We start from the raw sequence: 5,167 nt of genomic DNA on the forward strand, positions 1-5,167 counted from the left end.
TAGTGTGGACGCACACACATTTATAATATCTGTTTTATAAAATCAGTTTAAGCTAATTCGAATTTATCCTGTAGTGTAGATGTAGCCTTACTAGACTGTCCCTCAGCTAGGCCATCCCGGTGATTTACAGGCAAAGTTGAATATCTAAATAACAAATACAGGGGCTACTGTACTGATCGTGCTCTTCCAGCTGCTATTTATTCAGTTAAAATTACTCCCCAGCCTCTCCATTAAAGCTAGGGAGACTTTTGATTCAGGATGATAAATGCACTTGTTTTCTCTGAAAGGTTCCGCAGAGAGCAGGCAGTCATTCTGTTCCTGCTTGGCATTTCGCTGGATGGTTACTTCTAATGATTGCATTTTGCCCAGGTTCAACCCAGGAAAGGCAAGTTAGCTCTAAAATGTAGCTTTAACAAGGTATTGCTGTTGCTATGATCCATCGTATTGCAGGGCTGCATGCCAGCTCACCAGCTGGGATCAGAGCCCTCTTGGTGCTAGGTGCTCCACAAACTCCAACCCAATTTTTCACTGAAAAGGGGTTAGATCAGAGGTGGGCAAACTACGGCCTGGGAGCCACTTCCGGCTCTCCAGACACTTTAATCCGACCCTCAGGCTCGTGCCGGCGAGTGGGGTCAGAGGTTTGCCCCACTCCGCGTGGCTCCCAGAAGCAGTGGCACATCCCCTGTCCGGCTCCTATGCATAAGGGCAGCCAGGGGGCTCTGCATGCTGCCCCCACCCCAAGTGCCACCTCTCAGCTCCCATTGTCCAGGAACCACAGCCCCTCATCCCCAGCCCCACCCCAGAGCCCACACCCTAAGCTCTCCCCCCCCACCTCAACCTCCAACTTCATGGGCCGCTATATACTTTCCATACCCAGATGTGGCCCTCGGGCCAGAACGTTTGCCCACCTCTGGGTTAGATGGAAAATTTTCCACCAGCCCTATAAGAAAACACTTTCTGCCCTTAGAAATGTACCATGTAACTAGACAAGAGAGAGAAAAGGTGGTGGTGGGAGGGAGAAACCTCGAACAGAGGGTGGACGTGACTTATTCAAGGTCATGCAGAAAGGCGAAAGCACACCAAGATTAACGGCCTGGCTCCCAGCGTAGTGCTGTACCCAGGGGAGAACATTGCACCTTCAGAGACAGAGGTTCGGTTTTAGGTGAAAAAATATTTACATGGAAAGTATCTGTTTTCCTAGAAGTTTTTTTAAAAATTCTCTTCAGAAAATTTCCTGGCCAAACGCTGAACAATTTCTGGTGGGTTTAATTTTTTTTTTTTTTTATTAAAAGTCAAAATGTTCCACCGAAAGCTTTGATAAAAGCATTTTTTTTTCTGTTTTGATTGAAATTCTCTCCAGAATTTTTCCTCTGACCAGCTCTAATCCCTTGCTGGGTGTTTGTGCAGCAGCTGGAAGGTATTAACTCACCCACCTTGTCTCTATAGGATAGTAGGGACTGAGTCCTGCAGCCAGCAGGATTGACCCTGATAGAAATTCACTCTTACCTGATCCCTTAGGCATTCTTTCAGATCGGCTCGTGGCAGGGGTTTACTCCCTTGTCACACACTCTTCTGTGGCAGCGGAGCCCTGTGCGCGACACCAAGGTCCTTTACCATGGGAAAGTCGGTGCTCGGACTCTGATGCAGGCTCGAGTAGAGGGGTCTGAGCTGGGGGAAGCTCTTGCTGAAGGCCCAGTGCCTGTAACAATTAACCAACAGGATCAAGAGCATTATGGGTAACCCAAGTGACAGGTAAAATGAACAGATGTGTCAGATAAGAGCAGAATAAGTTCTCCCTCCCCCATGAAAAAGTCCCTCCAGAATCTTCCCTGGAATCTCCTAATAAACCCAAACTAACTTCTGCCCTCCTTGGGCTTGTCCTTTCATGCCTCTTAAATCCCTTTTGCTGTTCCTCCACTGAACACCGCCCAGGGCTTTCTCCTGGAAGTCCGGATTGTGCCCTTTTGTCAGGCCATTGCGGCCTGCTTCACTCCCAGCAACTGCTCTATGCCTCCCTTGGTTGCTTGCCAACCTTCTCTACTCTGGCTGGGATCCCAGCTGGTCTGTCGGCTTTCTTTCATCCCAGAGAGTGACTGCAGACTCTTTCCTTACCTGATGCCCTCTTCTGTTCTCGGCTTCCTCAGTTTATAGTCCTCTGCCAGCCTCTTCTCTGCTGAACTTCACCCTCATTTAACCCTGCCTCTCCCAGTAGGTCCACTGGCTTCCCACATTCACCGTTTTGGAGCCTCTGTGGTGCACACCCCATCACCGCACTGCTGTATGATTGGAGTTGCCACACTCTGTGGGGAGCTGTGTCCAACCTGTCTTGGCTGACACACATCTCCTGGGAGCATTCAGTTAACCTGCTATTGCCTCTGACTGGGGAACCTTGTCGTCACCCACTGCCGGTTATAGACCCTCTTCCATGGCGCAGTGAGTCAAACACTGTGGCTGGATAATTTCACAGCCAATGATAAACATTCACTTTTATGGACGGTGAGATATTCCTGTCTCACAGAATCAAATCTCATGTTTCAAGGCTTCTGCTGATTACCTGAGGGTCAGGAAAGGTGTTTTCCCCTCTAGCCACAGCACTGTATCACTGGCTAACTGCATTGTGGGGAAGTTTCCAGTTCGCCTCCTAACAGCAATGAGGGATTGGTCACTGCCAAGGTGTAGCTACTGGACTAGGAGGGTCACTGGCTGGCTCTGTTAGGCCAAAGCTATTCTGTGTTCCTATTTCCAGTGGGACATTTCTTTATATTCGGTCTCCCTGTGAGGAAGGGCACGGTTCAAAGAGAAACACAAAGTATGTTCTCAGGAAAACATCTGTCAAGATGCTTTTACTCGTACAGGAGTGGAGCCTGCTGTCCCTTCTAGTGCAGGGGGGCAGTGCTGCTGCAGCTCACAGAAACGTTCTGCTTCATGCTACCAGAGTCACACTATACCCTGTTCCACAGGATCCTTTCTGCAGGTGTGTGAGAGAGGGAGGGAGAAACGTGAAAGAGAAGAACCAGGACCAGGGGTGCCAGAAGAAGGAGGGCCAGGGGTCTTAGCCCTCCCACTTTTTACCAGCCCTAAGGGCGAGCAACAGGAGGGAGGGGATGGAGAGGAGCGAGCAGGGTCTTGGGGGGAAGAGGCAGCAAGGGGGCGGGGCCTCAGGGGAATGGCCGGTATGGGAGCGGGGCCTTGGGGAAGGGGCAGGGCCACAGTTCATTCACCAGTGGCCCCCACCCACTTTTAGAGAGCTGCTGCCACTCCTGACCAGTGTCACCAAGAGGCATGGTCTCATCTTCTTTCAGGGATACAGTCACATGCTGTGTTTATGGCCTGATACTGCGAAGTGCAGAGCATGTCCTGTGGCATCCTGAGTATTCCCACCCATGACAGTGGATGCTGTTCAGTGCTTCCCAGGATGAAGCCCCTTTTTAAAAGCTAATTTACTGCTGAAATTCACATCACATTTTATCACCAACTTTCTTAGCCCATGAGAGCTGGAATTAGCTCAGGAAGAGAATGGTTAAAACCTTTTCTCCCCCATTTCACTCATGTCAGGAGAGATAATAGTAGAACGGTAACACCCCCGATCTTCACGATGTACTCCCATTCTGTTCCAAGCCTTGGTGTGCAGTATATTGCTGCTGCACATCTCTGCAGCAGAAGGATCCTGTCTGTGTTCTTGTGGAGCAAGCTGAAGAAAAGGGAAGGGGAATTTTTTAAAGGTAGTTTACAAAACTGGAGCCTAGAGTCATCTAACCTAAAGGTTGCGCACCCACCAGCTTTTAATCTGGCTCAATTTATGGTGCAGAAATCCAGGTCCCATTCCAACGGTCAAAACTGTGAATCAGTTAAACATTTAAGAGCCAAGTCCTGTCTGGAATTTACTCAGAGACTCAACATCTAGTATCACAAAATTCTGCCCAGCCTGGAAATCATAAAATGCACAGATTATTTATTAAGAATGACACTTGCAGATAATTCATACTCAGACAACTAGATCCTCAGGGGGTGTAAATCAGTTGCCTATGCATATTTACAGGAACTGAGGGTCTGGTCCTTAACAGCTGCAAGAACTCACAGATGATCTGTTAGGGTAATTTCATCCTGGAGATCCTGCATAAGCAGAAAATATTTAATGGATCTACATGGGGCTATAAAATACCATGCAGAATTAGAACAAGCCCCTCTCTCTTTGAAAACTACATTGAGCTGAGTATCTGTCATCACCAATTTAAAATGCACATAGATTTAATGTAACAAAGGTGCTTGGTAATTAGACTTTCATATTCTATTTTAGTCACCTGTGTTAGAAAACATATCTGCTTTTTTGTAATTTTTCATGTGTAATACACTGATCACATGATACTGAAAGCTAGAATGCCACTGTACCCCACAATTTCCAGTTAATACAAATAGCTGAATGAATTAATTCAGTCAATGCAGATGGCAGCGTTATCTAGTGGTCAGGGCACAGCTCTGGGAGACAAGACTTCTGGATTCTATTCCTGGCTCTGTCAGTGACTCACAGAGAGATCCGGGGTAAGTTTCTCCCCTTGTTCCTCATCCATCCAAGAATATAACATTAGGGCTCTATTATCGACCACCTGACCAGGACAGTGATAGTGCCGAGGAAATGCTAAGGGAAATTAGAGAGGCTATCAAAATTAAGAACTCAATAATAGTGGAGGATTTCAATTATCCCCATATTGATTGGGAACATGTCACCTCAGGACAAAATGCAGAAATACAATTTCTCGATACTTTAAATGACTGCTTCTTGGAGCAGCTGGTACCGGAACCCACAAAGGGAGAGGCAACTCTCGATTTATTCCTGAGTGGAGCGCAGGAGCTGGTCCAAGAGGTAACTATAACAGGACCGCTTGGAAATAGTGACCATAATATAATAATATTTAACATCCCTGTGGTGGGAAGAACATCTCAACAGCCCAACACTGTGGCATTTAATTTCAAAAAGGGGAACGATGCAAAAATGAGGGGGTTAGTTAAACAGAAATTAAAAGGTAAAGTGAAATTCCTGCAAGCTGCATGGGCGCTTTTTAAAGACACCATAATAGAGGCCCAACTTCAATGTATACCCCAAATTAAGAAACACAGTAAAAGAACTAAAAAAGAGCCACCATGGCTTAACAACCATGTAAAAGAAGCA

Source organism: Chelonoidis abingdonii, chromosome 23 (genome assembly GCF_003597395.2).
Source record: "Chelonoidis abingdonii isolate Lonesome George chromosome 23, CheloAbing_2.0, whole genome shotgun sequence".
Lineage (NCBI taxonomy): Eukaryota > Metazoa > Chordata > Testudines > Testudinidae > Chelonoidis > Chelonoidis abingdonii.